We start from the raw sequence: 18,879 nt of genomic DNA on the forward strand, positions 1-18,879 counted from the left end.
ATTTTCTGTACGTTAAAGTTTCATCTTCGGTTAATTGACATAAACTCGTGGATGATATTATCTTGAGGTTAGCATATTTATACTATTTATAACAAGCAATAAGTAAGTGCCGTGAAGGAAAGGGTACCCGAATTAAAGAAGGAAAGGGTACCCGAATTATATAATGTGTGGTGCACCACATTATATAAGCAGGGGACTACATGGCATCTAGGAGTTGATTACCCTTCTTTCAAATCTAAATCGTGTTATAGCACTGATTTATAGGAAATTTGAGTTAAACTTATGTGTTGGCGTTTTCATGCACAGATGACGGTAACTAGAAAGACTACGGCTAGCCAGAGGAGAGAAACAGCAGTAGGTGAGGGGACTAGCAGGGTACCCCAGTAGATGGGGCCCAATCGGAGGCCCAAGGAGAGACCCCTACTTAACCATTACCGGTTCCTCCGCCACCTGAGGAGATTCCTAGGGAGACCGCACATCCAGTTCCTTCTCCGCTTCCACCAGATCAGGACTTAAGGAGTGCGGTGCATTTGTTGGCACAGTTGGTAGCTACCCAACAACAGGTTAGGGCATCCGCTAGTGCAGGACCTTCTGAGGGATCTGGGAGTTCAAGGGTCCGAGAGTTTATTGCTTTGAGTCCCCTAGAGTTCACGGGGACAGATCAGAGAGAGGACCCGCAGGATTTCATAGATCAGCTTCACAGGATCTTTCGGGTTATGCATGCCACGGAGAAAGAGGCAGTTGAGCTAGCAGCTTTTCGACTCTAAGATATAGCCATTCTTTGGTACGAGGGATGGGAAAGGTCCAGGGGACGTGTGGCACCTCCTACTCTTTGGGAGAATTTTTCAGATGCCTTCCTTGACCAGTACTTACCGCGAGAGATCCGACAGGCCCGAGTCGATCTGTTTCTAGCCCTCAAGTAGGGCAATATGAGTGTTCGAGAGTATAGTCTCCATTTTGACTCATTGGCCAGATATGCACCATCCATAGTTGCTACTATACGGGATAAAATCCACAGGTTTATAGCAGGGTTGGCCCCAGAGTTGACCGAGGCATGTGCCACCGCTGCCTTACAAGATAGTATAGATATCTCCCAGATTCAGGCATTTTCCCAGAATATAGAAAGGGGTAGGCATCGACAGCAGAGTACGGAGAGGACTGACCCAGGGCAGCGTAAGAGGATGAGATTTGCCAAGTCTCAGGAGCAGTCTCAGGGTAGTTACAGGCCCCAATACTTCGAACGGCCACCTAGACCTCCGTCACCTCAGCTATAGGGTTACAGGTATGACCGCTATACTCAGTCAGGACCAGATGAAAGCTCCCAGGCGTCAAGTTTGTAGCAACAGCGAGGTTCGAGGCAGACATGGCCATTTCTGTCGCGGTGTGCAATCTGCGGTAAAGGATACTTAGGCCAATGCTGAGCCGGTTCTAATGCTTGTTATACATGTGAACGTCCTGGGCATATGATGCGAGATTGCCCAAATAGAGATTCTGGGGGTATGGCGCAACCAGCGAATTCAGCAACAGGATCATCTATGTTTGTGCATCCTTCAGGTCACGAGTCTCAATCTTCGGCTGGTAGAGGTCAAGGCAGGGGTAGAGGTTTCAGTTCAGGTGGTAACCAAAATCGTAGTTATGCGTTAGCGGGTCTACAGGACTAGGAATGCTCACTAGACATTGTGACAGGTATGTTGACCATTTGCTCTCACGATGGTTATACCTTGATAGACCCAAGATCTACTTTATCGTGTATTACCCCATTTGTCGCAAGGAAGTTTGGTATAGTTCCTGAAATACTAAGTAATCCTTTTGTGGTAACTACACCGGTCGGAGAATCGCTTATTGCTAGACGGGTTTACCGAGGTTGTACGGTATCAGTTTGTGGTCGTCAGACCTCAGCCGACCTAGTTAAGCTAGAGATGTTGGATTTTGATACTATCATGGGCATGGACTGGTTGGCAGCTTGCTATGCCACAGTTGATTGTCGAGAAAAGATAGCTAGATTTAATTTTTCGGGTGAGCCAGTCCTTGAGTGGGTAGGTAATATAGCAACACCCAGAGGTAGGTTTATTTCCTATCTGAAGGCGAGGAAAATGATCGCAAAAGAGTGCATTTATCATATTGTGCAAGTTAGAGATATAGATACTGAGATACCTACACTTCAGTCTATTACAATAGTAAAAGAGTACGCGGATGTATTTCCAGATGAACTTCCAGGTATCCCCTAGAGCGAGAGATTGATTTTGGCATCGATTTGCTTCCGGGAACTCAACCAATATCCATCCCTCCGTATAGAATGTTACCTGCCGAATTAAAGGAGTTAAAGGAGTAGTTAAAATATTTACTAAAGAAAGGTTTCATCAGACCCAGTACCTCACATTGGGGTGCACCGGTACTGTTTGTACGGAAGAAAGACGGCTCGCTAAGGATGTGTATCGATTATAGGCAACTGAATAAGGTAATTATTAAGAATAAGTATCCACTTTCGAGGATAGACGACTTGTTTGATCAGTTGCAAGGAGCTAGATATTTTTCAAAGATATATTTGAGGTCGAGTACCACTAGGTCAGAGTTCGGGAGAAAGATATTCCCAAGACAGCCTTCAGGACCCGATACAGCCACTTTGAGTTCCTTGTCATGTCTTTCGGGTTGACGAATGCACCTGCCATATTTATGGACTTGATGAATAGCTTATTCCAGCCATATTTAGATCTAATCGTGATAGTCTTTATTGATGATATTCTGGTCTATTCATGTTCATAGGATGAGCATGCGGACCACCTGCGAGCGGTACGTCAAACCCTCCATGATAATAAATTGTATGCTAAGTTTTCTAAATGTGAGTTCTGGTTGAAGTCCGTAGCATTCTTGGGGCACATTGTATCCGATAGAAGTATAAAGGTAGACACTCAGAAGATTGAGGTTATGAAATCCTGGCCTAGACCTACCACTCCGACAGAGATTCGTAGCTTTCTAGGCTTCGCAGGATACTACCGGAGGTTCGTAGAGAGGTTTTTCTTCTCTTTCAGCACCATTAACGAAGTTGACGCATAAAGCAACTAAGTTTCAGTGGACAGAGGCCTGTGAGCAGAGTTTCCAAGAGCTTAAGAACAGGTTGACCTCAGCTCCAGTTTTAGCACTTCTAGAGAGTCCAAATGGTTATGTAATGTATTGTGATGCCTCAGGTGTCGGGTTAGGGTGTGTCCTGATGCAACATGGGAAGGTAATTGCGTATACTTCAAGGCAGTTAAGAAAGCACGAGAGGAATTATCCGACCCATGACCTCGAGTTAGATGCGGTCGTCCATGCGCTTAAGATATGGCAGCATTATTTATATGGTGTTCATGTTGATATATTTACAGATCATAAGAGCCTGCAATATATCTTCAAGCAAAGAGAGTTGAATTTGCGACAGAGGTGATGGCTTGATTTATTAAAGGATTACGATGTTAACATTATCTACCATCCAGGGAAAGCTAATGTGGTAGCAGATGCCTTAAGTCGCTGATCCATAGGTAGCTTAGCACATGTAGAGGCCGAGAAAAGACAATTAACTAAGGAGATTCATCAATTGGCTTGTTTGGGGGTTTGATTAGTAGACTCTGGCAATGGTGGAATTGTACTCCAAAATACTGCAAAATTATCCCTTATAACTGAAGTAAAGGAGAGGCAGTATGAGGATCCAGAGTTGGTCAAGTTGAGAGAGCGAGTTCCGCAGCAGAAGAAGTCGTTATTATAGCTCAAGGGAGATGGGGTTCTCAGATACAAGGGTAGTTTGTGTGTTCTAGATGTAGCAGGGATACGAGACAGGATTATGTCAGAGGAACATCATTCGTGGTACTCTATTCATCCTGGGTCGACGAAGATGTATCATGACATTAAGGATGTGTACTGGTGGAACGATATGAAGAAGAACATTGCTGATATGTCGCTCAGTATCCTAGTTGCCAGCAGGTGAATATAGAGCACCAGAAGCCCGGAGGGCTAATGCAGACCATAGAGATCCCGACATGGAAATGGGAGGTAATAAACATGTACTTTATCACGGGTTTACCTCGTTCTCATCGTAAGTTCAATTCCATATGGGTGATAGTCGATAGGCTCACGAAATCAGCTCATTTCCTACCGGTCAGATCTACATATACAGTAGAAGATTATGCAAAATTATATATTAAGGAGATAGTGCGACTACACGGAGTACTAGTATCTATTATATCTGACCGTGGGGCCCAGTTTATAGCACATTTTTGGAGGTCATTTCAGAGAGGTCTAGGAACTCAGGTGAATCTCAACACATCTTTTCATCCACAAAGTGATGGACAAGTCGAGCGCACAATTCAGACGCTCGAGGATATGTTACGAGCATGTGTGTTGGATTTTAAAAGAAGTTGGGATGAACATCTACCTCTTATAGAGTTTGCATATAATAACAGTTACCACTCCAGTATCCAGATGGCTCCGTACGAGGTTTTGTATGGGCATAAGTGCAGATCTCCTATAGGGGTGGTTTGATATTGGAGAATCTGGATTACATGGGCCGGACCTGGTTCAACAGGCCATAAAAAAAGTAAAGCTTATCTAGGGGTGACTGTTGATAGCTCAGAGTCGTCAGAAGTCATATTCTGACGTGCGGCGACGAGACTTAGAGTTAGGGGTTAATGACTGGGTATTCTTAAAGTTGTCACCTATGAAGGTTGTGATGAGGTTTGGCAAGAAGGGCAAGCCTAGCCCACGGTATGTTGGGCCTTATAGGATCATTTGGAGAGTAGGCCAAGTAGCTTATGAATTAGAATTGCCCACAGAATTGGAGTCTGTCTATCCGGTTTTTCACGTATCCATGCTACGGAAGTGCATTGACGATCCTACCCGAGTGGTGCCCACAGATGATGTACAAATTACGGAGGACTCATAATACGAGGAAATTTTGGTTGTCATCCTAGACCGATGAATCCGCAAGCTACGGAATAAGGAAATAGCCTCTGTAAAGGTTTTATGGACAAGCAAGAATGTGGAAGAGATGACGTGGGAAGCGGAGGAAGAAATGAAGTCTAAATACCCACCTATTTCAAACTAAAGATATGGATCGAGGTGGGATACCTCATCACAGCTCTATTCAAACCGGTAGGTCATCAGGTAAGCTCTTATTTTTGACTTTCAGAATTTATAATAGACAGCTATGTGAGGCCAAGTGTGACATGTATAGCATGTTTTTTGGCTGCGTGCAGGGTGGTTTTAGTCTAGTGTACGGAGGAGACTCTCGAAAAAGTTTCCCAAAGAATCTAAGAGTAGACATTCGAGGACGAATGTTTCTAAGGGGGAAAGGATGTTACTTATCGTGTTTTCCGTACGTTAAAGTTTCATCTTTAGTTAATTGACATAAACTCGGGGATAAAATTATCTTGAGGTTAGAATATTTATGCTATTTATAACAAGCAATAAGTAAGTGCCATGAAGGAAAGGATACACGAATTAAAGAAGATGAGTTTCGTTGAAGGTTGTCGATTTTGGATAAAATACGGTCCGAGCTATAATACCTGATACTTATGAACTAGTACCATACAAGGTACCATATGACCGTGATAGTATGATGTATAAAGTATATTAAAAATGAGTAAAATTTTAAGTAATTTGAGATAATTCTTAATTATGCGGATAATTGGTTAATTACCAGGTAATAGAAAATTACCCAACTAATTAAGTGGATTATAGGATAATAATAGAAATCCTCACCCCCACCCCCACCCCCACCCCCCACGTGACAGCAAGCCCCTAACCAAACAAATGACTCTTGGTCATTTGTGGTTAGGTGGCAACCTAATACCTTAATATCAAGACACATTTCATTATATTAATTTCAACTTAATACATTTCATTCTAGGATTTTACAACATTTTCATTCTCAAGATACTATAATCAGAGGTTGAGAACGTCGGCCATTCTTATAAGTTTTTAACTTTTCATTTTCAAACACTGGGATCAGATTCTAAATGTTACATTAAGCAACGTGATTCTTCAACCAATCCAATGAAAATTATTAGAACTTTAGCAACGTAAAATTTTGCGATTCTAAGGGAGTACGGTGCAACCTTTTCCAAGAACATCATACAGATTTTTCCCTACTTCAGGTATGTTAAGGCTACTCTTCTTTCATTTTGGCATGATCTCGTAATTACACGAGTTTGATAACGAGGCATAAAGAGAAATTCATATTCCGGAATTTACGTTTATTTTCCTAGTCTTGTAAGTTATAATATTCTCTTTATCGGGACTTCATATTCAATTGAATATTTCCTTTTTCCAGTCATGAGAGCAGAGAATCTATATATACAGTATTACAGTATTTTCATTACCATCGAGCTATAATCGATGGGCAGGCCCCTATTGGACGACCTCTAATCAGATGGTAAGTTATATACCGAGCCTACTATGGTCGAGCATCTATGAGCAAGCCAGTTGGCCGAGATACAGAGTCTAGTATGGCCGAGCGCCTATGAGCGAGTCTACTACGATAGAGCAGTTATATATAGACCGAGCCTTATAAGGCCGGACAGCTATTTTACTTACTATATTGAGAGAGTTGGGTCACTATCAGCAGGTAAGCATATCTTCAGATTATCATTGACTTCCAGTTGCTTTCAGTTATTATATTATCAGTTCTGTTTCAGCTTTCAGTATATTGCCTTACATACTCAGTACATTATTTCGTACTGACGTCCCTTTCTACTGGCGCTGCATTTCATGTGTGCAGGTTCAGACAGACAGACGGGTAGACCTCCTCAGTAGGTGTTGCCTGAGTTCAGCTTTATCGGTAAGCTCCCCGTCTTTCGGAGTTGCCGGGTCTAGAAGTTTTGTGTATATACGTAAATAGGTTATGGATAGGTCGGGGCCCTATTACCATCATAGTACATCTATCAGTAGAGGCTTATAGACATATCCTGTCAGTTAGTGCAGTATGTTGGGCTTGTAGGCCTTGTACGTATATTTTGTTGGCTTGTCAGTTGTAGTAATTATGACGGCCTTTCCGGCCCAGCTTTATGTTGACATTTAATCATCATTAGTCTCTATTCAGTTTTATATTTTGCATCGCACATTATCTTGTAATGTGGCCCATTGCCAAAGTATGAAATTACATGTTCAAAGTCTCTTAGTCGCAAGTGGTACGCAAGGATAGGTGAGGCACTGGGTGCCAGTCTCGCCCCCAGGCTCGGGGCGTGACAAATATTTTCAGAAATCATGTTTTTTTGTTGAGAATTTGATTGTTGAGTTACTTCTGGTATTACTTGTTTTATGTTGTTATGAACTATTATTGGTTATTGAAGTTAGGACCCGACCTTGGTACAAACTCGTCACTACTTTCAAACTAAGGTTAGGTTTGTTATTTATTGAGTACATAGGGTCAGTTGTACTCATATTACACTTTTGCACCTTGCGTGCAGATGTTTATTGTTGATGTCGCTGTGTTCGATAGGAGCTGGATTGAAGATGTAGCTGCCTCTTGTTCGTGGTAGTTTTAGATCTTCAAAACTCTGTTTATGTACTTTCCAAATAGATGATGTATTTATTTCATTTCAGCTTTGTAAACTCTATTCTTAGAAACTCATGATTTGTACTACCAGTTCTTGGGGAAATGTATTAGATTCAGATATTTCTTTACTTAATTACTTTATTAATTGTTATTAGAATTGGTTATAGGTTAATTGGCTTATCTAGCGGGTTGAGTTAGGTGCCATCACGACTAGTCGGATTTTGGGTCGTGACACTAATGCTTTACTCTTCCTTGGTGGAAGAGTTCTAGTTATCTTCAACTTCTAACTCTTTCCTTATCTTGGATAGAGCTCTCTTCAAATAACGAGTCATGCTCCTTATCAAATATGCAACCTTTTCGTTCAGGGACTATCAGAAATAACTACTTATACTTATCTCTTTCACGTGCATGCCTTTTGCTTGATTCTGCCCGTCACCTGTGTACACTGTCAATGGACCTGGTTTATGCATGTGTTTCTTTGTCAATCATCAAAATCAAAACCGCTCAGGTCAACACTCCGCGATTTGGTTCTCTTATTTCAGCAACACATTTGCCCCATGTCCTTTGTCTTACTCCTCTGAATGTACACAACGCATTTTCTGGTCCTCCTTTCCCTCTCATACACCCTTTTCTTGAACGCCCTACTGTTGATTTCTTGCTAATTGGAGAATTGTTTGTGTCTACAGATTCCGCCATATGGGTTTAAGCTTATATTTTCGTGCTTCCTTTTTTTATTTCCTGCTTATGTTTTTAGGGTTTGCTTTGTTTTTTGAGAAAGGTAAGGTTTTGCCCTATATGGAAGGAAAAGGTAGGAGTTTTCCAAAACGGCAAACAGCAGGAGTACTACGTAAGATTCATTTTCCTAAAATAGGCCAATTTATAGTTGGAGAAAGTTACAAGTGTAAAAGCAATGATTATGCAGGTGGATATAATGACACGCGGCATGCAATTGATAATCCAATTGTCGTCCTTATCCTTGTAATTCTTGACCTTTATAATTTCTTACCAGTGTAATTCTCGCCTCAGGCGGGCACCATCAAAACGCCTTGAGATTCATGTGTGGGACTTAGTTTTGTGAAACTTACACCCCCAAGCGCCCGGTTATGCGCTTTAAACACGCCTAACGCTCAATGTTCGGGACTTGCCCCACAATTCTTATGCAAATCATATATTGAATTTGGTTAAGACCTCTCAAAAAGATGGATTTTATTTGACCAACACTAATCAGTAAATTGTTATGTTATCAATTTAATAGTTATCGTTTAAAGTTTTAATCATCTTTTTATATGTTGTCGGTAACTTATCCAATCTTAACGGTTTAAATTTTTAAATTGTTGAATGTGGCAAATTTACTCTAATGTCAAAAAAAATATTCTTATTTTTTTGCTCTACATAAAGTTGCTATTAGATTTTTGTATTTTTGTTCAGGTAGGGTTGTTGGATATACAATATTTTTATATTAGTTTTTCCTTTTGTTACGCTAAGAATATTTTTTATGTTTTACAATTAAACTTTCATGGATCCTCATATTCTTGAAATAAAATAGGTTTATGTTATCTCTACAAATTCTTTGTTAACCCTGTATAATTTTTAGATCTCTCAGTAAAATCGATGCTATTTGTTATCATCTTGATTTAAGAAAATCTTAGATTTTATTGAAGTTTTATAGAAATAAATACTTTCTCATATATCCAACTGAAGTTAAAAGTTTATGATTAAGTTAATCAAGTTACCCTTCACTAAATATAATCTTTAATAAACTATTAAAAATTAATCACAAACTTATAGTGAATCAAAATTATATATTCAAAATTTTACTCATTAACAACACTCCTATATTCGTGTCTAAGATCTGAAAATTATTTAATGAAAAATCTTATAGCGAAACTCTCATAAACTTAATAAAAATAAAATTCTCTTTGATACTTAGTATCATTAGTGGAGACTATTATCACTTCTCGTGCGCACTCTATCACTATAACATTTCAATAGAAAAGTACATTTTACATGAAAATAGTTTATGCCATATTAACAAACTTTTTGTTAAATTAATATTTATGTACATTCATTATTGAAGTATTGTAATACAGTCAAATCTTTCTCCAATCACTATCTGATATAACAATGCTTTATTATTCTGCTTAATTACAAAAGTATTTCCTTAATTGTATTACTTCGACTGCTTTGTAAGACTATTCATGTCAATTTAAACAATATATTTAAAAATAAAAACTTCATATGCATCTTTATTCAATAAAAATTATTGCATTTTCGAATTAACCATATAATTTTAAACTTAGCGGGCGTTTGGACATAAGAATTGTAAAATTCCGGAAAAAGTGAATTTTGTTTCCAAATGAATATGGTATTTAAAAACTAGAGTTGTCTTTGGACATGAATATAATTTTGGGTTGTTTTTGAAATTTTGTGAGTGATATGAGTGAAAATTTTGAAAAACAGCTTTTTGGAATTTTTTAAATTTTCGAAAAATTTTAAAATCCATCTTCAAGTGAAAATTTGAAAATTTATGGCCAAACACTGATTTCGGAAAAAAGTGAAAGATTTTCGAAAAAAAATAATATTCTTCTTATGTCCAAACGGGTTCTTAATTTGTTGGAATTAAACATCAAGGAAAAAGGAGTAAAAATGTTACCAATATTTCATCAATTTGCTTTTTGTAACAACCCGACTTGTCATTTTAAGAATTAACGCCCCGTTCAGTGACTTAAGGTCTCGAGTAGCTTCGCAATATGTATTATGACCCGCGGGTGTGGTTGAGCTTGATATACTGAAGATTCGGAATTTAAGAAAAAACAATCCTTATTTAGAAGCTTAAATAGAAATAGTTGACCGGAGAGTAGACTTTTGAGCAACCGACTCCTGAATGGAATTTTGATGATGTCAATAGTTTCGTATGGTGATTATGGAATTAGGAGCGTGTTCGGAAAATTATTCGGAGGTCTGTAGAGGATTATGGCTTCTAAATATTTTATATATATATATATATAATGAATAGGAGCGAACGGGTTGTGAGAAAGACCGTGGTTTAGGGTCTATTGAGATTGTGACTAGCCAGGGTTGGTGTTCTTGTAATTCACTCCTGACTCCATTGGAAGCGATTATGTATTCTCTTGGTATCAAAGCCAGTAAACACTATAGAAATAGGTACTAATATATAACACTATTTTCCTTAATGAATATCATTAGGAAGAAGGGTACTATTAAAAATAGTAGGAAAGAAGATGTAACGACCTGATCGATCGTTTTGTGTATTACAGCCCTGTTCTCCCATTTACTGCTCAATTTATGCGTTACAGTTGATTTATGACTTATCGGATTAGTTGGTTCTGGTCCGAAAGATTTCGGAGTAAAATGAGACACTTAGTCTCATAATTAAAAACTTAAGTTGAAAATGTTGATCGGATATTCACTTATGTGTAAACGAACTCGGAATTTAATTCTGATAATTCCAATAGCTCCGTATGGTAATTTTGGACTTAGGAGCGTGTCCGGAAAATTATTTGGAGGTCCGTAGTGGAATTGAACTTGAAATGGCAAAAGTTAAATTTTTTAAAAGTTTGACCAGGGAGTTGACTTTTTGATATAGGGGTCAAAATTCGATTATGAAAATTTAAATAGGTCCGTTATGTTATTTATGACTTGTGTGCAAAATTTAAAGTCATTCCGGATTGATTTGATGTATTTCGGCACAAGATATAGAACTTGAAATTTTAAAGTTAATTAGGCTTGAATTGGGGTATGATTCGGGGTTTTAGTATTGTTTGAGGTAATGTGAGAGTTCTACTAAGTTCGTATGATGTTATGGGACTTGATGGTATGTTTGGTTAAGGTCCTGGGGGCCTCGGGTGAGTTTCGGATGGTTAACGGGTCAATTTTGGACTTGGCATTCCAGCTGAAGAATGTTGGGCCACGCGTTTGCTTTATGCGATCGCGTGAAAAGAGATGCGATCGCGTAGAGCTGGGATCTTGTGCATCGCCATCTCGTGAAGACAACCGCGATCGCGTAGAGCAAATGTCTGAGCAGAGAATTTAAGTTCTGAAAATGGGACTTCATCCCATTTTCCATTTTTTGACGGATTGGAGCTCGGGAAGAGGCAAATTTTGGGAGATTTTCAGAGGAAACAACGGGATAAGTGTTCTTAACTCAATATTGGTTAAATTACTTAAATCCATGGTTGTTTTTATCATTTATTGGGTGAATCAAGTTGGAAAATTTAGAAAACCCTCTTGGTTTAAATTGATGATTAAAGGGTCGAGTTGGGGTCGGACTTTGATAAAATTGATACGGTTAGACTCATGGTTGAATGGGCTTTCGGATTTTGTAACTTTTGTCGAGTTTCGAGACGTGGGCCCCACGGGCGATTGTTTGAGTTAAATTTTGGATTTTTATGAAAAATAAATATTTTCTTATGGAATTAATTCCAATAAATTTTATTGACTGAATCAAATTATTTATGGCTAGATTCGAGGCGTTTGGAGGCCAATTCACGAGGAAAAGACATTGCAGAATAAAAAATTACACGGTTTGAGGTAAGTAACAGTTTTAAATCTGGTCTTGAGGGTATGAAACCCCTGATTTTGTGTCATGTGATTATTTTGGAGGTGACGCACATGCTAGGTGCAGGGTGTGCGGGCGTGCACCGAGGGAATTGTGACTTGGTCTGTCCCGTAAAACTATAAAGTTGAATAACTTGTTGTTAGCTATATGCTCTCTATGTGTTAAAGATATTTGACTGTAAATCATGCTTAGGCTATGTGATAGTACTGTTGGGACCCGCAGAGGTTGTGTACTTGTTGAATTATTTGCTAATTTCTTTCTTGTACTCAGTCATGATTTTACTTTCGTATCATATCTCAGTCTTTCTTGATTTTTGTTGATACACTATGTTATCTTTGTTTGGGCTGATCTTTGTGATTTCCGAGAGCCCGAGAGACTATAGAGGTTGATGAGTGAGTAAGGCCGAGGGCATGTTGGTGAACTATGGATATTATAGCACGTGAGTTGTTCGTGCAGCACGTGAGTTGTCCGTGCGGGATATTATAGCACGTGAGTTGTCCGTGTAGCACGTGAGTTGTCCCTGCAGATTTTAGTGCTTAGGCTGTAGGATCCCCTCCGGAGGTACACTCCCAGTGAGCGCGGGTACCCATTGAGTGTAAGTGCTGAGGGCTGAGAGCCGAGTGGTTGAGATGTTGCGACAAGTTGAGTGACTGTTGCCCTGAGAGGCTATACTTGCTTTTCATTTGTTGTTGCACTTAGTTGCTATCTGTCATTGTTGTGAAATTCTCTGAAAGATTTTTATATTCGGATTACATGAACTTGAACTGTATAAAATTTATTTAACTTAAAGTGCTGGATTTGAAAGCATGTCTATTCTTGTTGGAATTACTGAAAGTGAACTATAATTGTGTAGTTCGTCACTATCTTCAGTTCCTTATTTAGTATTGTTACTTATTAAGTTGGTTGTACTCATACTACACCCTGTACTTCGTATGCAGATTCAGGTGTTCCCGGCCATAGCGGGTGTTGATTTCTTTCGCACAATTGATTTTTCGGAGATTCAGATGTAGCTGCCATGTTTCGCAGACCTTGCCTCTCCTTCCCTATCTCCTTATTTACTGCATTTGGTCTCAGACTATTATGGACCGTATTTTCCAGACTTGTATTCATATTAGATGCTCATGTACTCAGTGACACCGGGTTTTGGGAGTGTTTATATATGTATTTGTGAGTGTTTCTTCCGCTAAATTTAGATATTATGTTTTTCAAACTTAAAAGATATGGTGGTTTATTTAGATTGTCGATTTGCCTAGTATTGAGATAGGCTCCATCACGACGGGTAAGATTTTGGGTCGTGATAGAAGAGTACGAATTGCCCCAACAATTAGACTTGGTTAATAAATAGACAATTCCTAGAATTGAACCTAAGATTATATACCAGTTAGGAACCTTTGAAAAATTAGGCTTCAAACAAGTAGTTAAAATTACTGAAGTGTCGATCACTGTAGACAGTGATCATGCCACTTTTAGATTAATATCTGAAAATGACTTAGCCATTTATAGGGACACACATAGATTCATACATATAGGTTTAATACAAGTTGACTTCAAGCCACTTACCTTAAGAGGCTTACTTGAAAGCTTTATAGCAGCCCTCAGAGATGGCAGAAATCAGAACTGGAAGAAATCCCTTATATAGACTGTTCAGACCAGTTTGGCCTATGGCCCGGTTTATTTTAATGCTTATCCTAATTTACAAATTTCTCTTAATGATGAAAATTCATTAGATGCTTTAATTCTTAGTAACAAATTGCATGGTTATGATTATTTGCATTGTACAGAAGTTATATGCATCTGTTATAGAATATATTATAAACCTATGTGCAAAATTATGAATTTCAAAAATAAAACTATTTTAATAGAAACTAATTTTGGTAGATCTAAAATTACTACCAGAAGACCTATTAAATGGGACGAAATTGATTTTTCCAAAGAATGGGTCATAGATGAAGCAATAGCTCCTCAATGCACTGGTAATTCTGAGGTTACAGAAATAGAACAAACCTAAGATGGAACAATCAAGATCAGGTTCAATGATGAACCCGTTCAGATTGATAATATGAATTCATTATCTAGAATAACTAGATCAAATTCCTCTTATATTTCTACAATTGATTATATGGTAGATTTTCCATCTAGAGCATCTACTTCACAAATCAGATATAATAATAAGATAGATCATGTTAAAATTGGTCAGGATAATATAGTTAAGATTGCAGACCCTGACCCAACAGAGTCCGAAATGGATTTTTCAAATGGTTTAAATAGATAGTAACCAAATAGATTTTAGTCCGGGATCTCCGGCAAGAAAATTAATTTGTGAAGAATTTAAAAAACCCAGATGAAAACTTTTCAGAAATTGGTTTTTTGATAATTTTAATAAAGAGACAAGAACTTTCTTTCAAGATGATTTTTATAAAGATATTAGCAGTCATAATAAAATAATTATTTATTTGTGAGTATTTCTTCCGCTAAATTTAGATATTATGTTTTTCAAACTTAAAAGATATGGTGGTTTATTTAGATTGTCGGCTTGCCTAGTATTGAGATAGGCGCTATCACGACGGGTAAGATTTTGGGTCGTGACAAGTTGGTATCAGAGCCTAGGTTACATAGGTCTCAAGAGTCATGAGCAGGTTTAGTAGAGTCTTGCGGATCGGTAGAGAGACGTCTGTACTTATCTTCGAGAGGCTACCTAACCCTTAGTAAAATTTCCCTTCTTGTATCCTATCGTGCGGAATTGATTTAGCTTGAAACATAACTCTTTGAATTCCTTCCATGCATTCGTGTGTGAGTGTGAGCGCTAGGTACTAGTTGTGCATCACCGGCTTGTGATTCCATGAACGAGGTTAGAGATGAGTATTCTGTGTTTTGTTGATGGGCCAGTCTGGAGGACTTAAGGCCGGGGTTAGAACGCACCTTAGGCTCGGTTGTGAGAACTTGTACATTTGGACCCCTATATCCGGTAATGTCCCCACGAGTAGAATTTATGGCTCGATGAGCGATTGAATGGATATATGATAAGTAGGATGTGACTGCGGAATGTGTTCAGATGGGTTGAATGACACGAATAAAGTTTGCTTATGACTCAAGAGTTTGCTATTGGGTACTTGATTTTTGTCTTGATTTGACGTATAGTCTCGAGATGTGAGTGTATTGAAGGATCTTTCACGTTGTTAAATTGCGGGACAAATTAAATTCTCATGTCTTGTCAATGATTTTGGACTCAAGAAGAGTAAGTGATTGTGTAGTAATTGTGGTTGCGAATGGGTATTTCTAATGTTGATGGCTCGAGAAAGATGATCTTCGAAGAGGCTAAGAGTCGGTAACATTTTATTGGTTCAGGTGCGACAAAGATGCATTTTGATTTGATGCAACAGTTGGGCAGCAAAGTGTGAGGGAAGACATGATGGGAAGTGTTTCGCGGTGGTTGAAGTACTAACAGGTCAAGTAGGAGAAGTAGAGGTTGAGAAGTTGCTTAAATTAGATGGTTTAACCGAAGTAAGAGTGGCAGATTAGCATATGGATTATGTGGTAGGGTAGTCGCGTGCCTTGAGAAAGTGTAGAACGGTTTGGAATCGTGATAGAATGTGATTTGGCCTACGAACTTTATTTGGAGTGATGGTTACTGTACGAAGAAAGATTGAATATGGCAAAAAGGAGTTTGTTTGAAATGAAGAGGGATGTGAAGATCTGATTATCGTTTCAGGCGCAATATGACTTGAGTTCGGAATGTATTGTTGAACTTTCAGTTGATATCAATAGGGAAAGTGCAGACTTATACAAATTGTGGGCGAGCATGAGCTCAGAAGAATTTACTAATTACGTGGTCGGTGCACCCAGTGCAGCGTCGTTGGAAGATGTTTGTAAGGAATTCCACAAGTGGATTATCTCTTGTGAGCAGTTAGCGGTGGCGTGATATTGATGAAGCTTCTACGAGGATTATTACTTGCTACCCAGTAAGAGGTCAAGTGTGTGACTATGGATGGCAATTCAGAATGTTCATGAAAAGCTTAACAAAAGACTTCGAGAAGTCTGGCGGATAAACAGTGCGAGATCTTGGTAATTGAGAAGTAGAAATCCTTGCGGGTTCTAATTTTATATAATTGCAGCTTAAGGCTAAGTGGGGGGAGCCTGCTATTGACAATTTGATTTCATGGTTATGTGTTAAATTTTAGTTTTGGTCTGAGGCATACTTGTGGTTTAGTTATGACTTACAGAGGTGGAAATCGAGGATGACTCGTGTAAGTAAATTCATGGATACAGGTTATATTACACTTTATGAAAATATGAAAATCATGAAATGATTAAGTTGTTATTTGAAGGATGTAGTGCGTACGGAGTATGAATTTGATTGGTGGTGTTAAAGCAGGGTTACTTCTTTGAGTGTTGTTGTACTAATGGAGAACGTGTCTTTCAGCCCGTTTGGGCGGTGCAATTTAGATTTGAGAAAAGTGGGTGACTCCCGAGAAGGTTCTAATGGGATTAAGATTTACATGTAAAAGGTGGCAGTTCATTCTTGAAAGAAGATCACGAATTTTGGACAGAATGGTCAATTTCAGATAATTAGATGAATGTTATAACTGCTCGGTAACCCCTGAGAAGGGTGCACATTTCAAAAGGCGCATTGTGTTTTGACTTACGGATGTTCACTGGTATTGCAGTACTCACCTGGTTAATAGACTGCTGATATTCAAATTATTGTTATGTGGCACGGAAGAATTATGAAAGTATTCCTTATAGGAAGATCGTGAATGAAAGATGTATTAGTCATTCTAGTGCTGGAGTTGAGATCAGTTACGGTGATTCATGTATTTGATGAATTTGGAGACTGAGAGATTCTCATAAGTATATTGTTTCGGGTTGCGGCCTTTTTGAGGTGAGTATTTTATTTTAACTCAGTGGAGGCACTAGTTGCATTAATTATTTTTGATAGCTACGCGCTATAAGTGTGCATATATGTGAGGTTTGAGCCAATATGCGGGCATCGGAGCAAGTATTCATACTCGAAAGAATTCTTAGGCTATGATATGCCTAGAGTTGGCTGTTAAGCGTAAAGTTATAACGTATCTCGTGTTCGTACCTTTGTTGAGAACTATCTGGGCTACATTTGAGGTTACAAAGAGGCTAATTCCCCTGAATAAATGGGGTAATTACTATTTCTGCGTTAACTTGCCGATTTGAAGTGTGATAGCAGACTCTGCACAAGCTTACGCTATGGCGTGTTATTTATACCAGTCCAGGAGCATGAGAATCTTATTTCATTATCATATACATGTGTACTTGTTTAATTGCTCCTGTATGATATGCTGGGACTGGAGGCCTGTGACCATGCCAGGCGATTTATATTATTGGCACGTGAGTTGTCCGTGCCATGTGTGGGAATTCTATTTCTATAATAATTTATCTGACTTATTAATTTTCTTCCTCTATAATTGTGCACATGCGCCTACGGTTGTCCTCTTCATGAAATTTGAGGAGTTGGTTGTAACATTGTGGTTGTGGTGGTGTTTATTGAACTTGCAATACTGTTCTCTTCCTTGACATCTCCCATATTTGGGTACACGGATTGCACACTAGTGGCTGGAATTATATTGATGTGGCGTGTCTGTGGGATAGTTGTGTTTAATAATATAAGGTCATTGGACCTAAAATGGGTACTATCAGTTTTGATTATGATATATTCGGAAGTATAATATTGAAAGTCGGCTTAGGAAGTGATTATGGTTATAGTTGGGGCGAGAGAGATCTATGACTTGTTGATCTGATAAGGGGTCATGAGATTTCCACGTGTTTCTTTCATTATCAGCGGTGTACGAAGGTTTTAGAATGAGGTTTTGTTTGATATGGGGTTTAATATCAGTACCGGGTTGGTTCTGGAGTAGTTACTGTGATCGGGAATGGTGCTATGAGCATGCAAGAAGTGTAGTATGTTATGTGATTGTATCCGTGGTTATGGTTATGGCTCGATGCAGCTTGGTCAGACTTATACAGTGTGTAACTGTGAGATTCAGGTCTTGTAAGAAATTCTGAATGGTTGGGAATTGAATTCCAAGGTTTATGGGCTAAGGTTAAATTAAGGATTTTCAGTTGTATTGTGTTGTGAGGCCTATATAGAATAGGATGACGTGAGATCACCCTGGATATGTCTGTGGTAAGGTGGAATAGAGATTTTAAGGTTAAGAACAACTCTTGGCACGTTCGCGGATGAACGTATGTTTAAGTGGGGGAGAATATAATGAACTGATCGGTCGTTTTGAGTATTACAACCTCGTTCTCCCATTTACTGCTCAATTTATGCCTTACAGTTGATTTATGATTTATCAAGTTAGTTCGTTCGGGTCCGGAAAGATTTCGGAGTGAAATGAGACACTTAGTCTCATAATTAAAAACTTAAGCTGAAAAAGTTGACCGGATATTCACTTATGTGTAAACAAACTCGGAATTTAATTCTGGTGATTTTGGACTTAGGAGCGTGTCCAAAAAATTATTTGGAGGTTCGTAGTGGAATTAGGCTTGAAATGGCAAAAGTTGAATTTTTGGAAAGTTTGACCGGGGAGTTGACTTTTTGATATCGGGGTCGAAATCCGATTCTAAAAATTTTAATAGGTCTGTTATATCATTATGACTTGTGTGCAAAATTTGAAGTCATTACGGATTGATTTGATGTATTTCGGCACAAGATATAAAACTTGAAATTTCAAAGTTCATTAGGCTTGAATTGGGGTTTGATTCGTGGTTTTAGCATTGTTTGAGGTAATTTGAGGGTTCGACT

This window comes from Nicotiana tomentosiformis, chromosome 5 (assembly GCF_000390325.3).
Source record: "Nicotiana tomentosiformis chromosome 5, ASM39032v3, whole genome shotgun sequence".
NCBI lineage: Eukaryota > Viridiplantae > Streptophyta > Magnoliopsida > Solanales > Solanaceae > Nicotiana > Nicotiana tomentosiformis.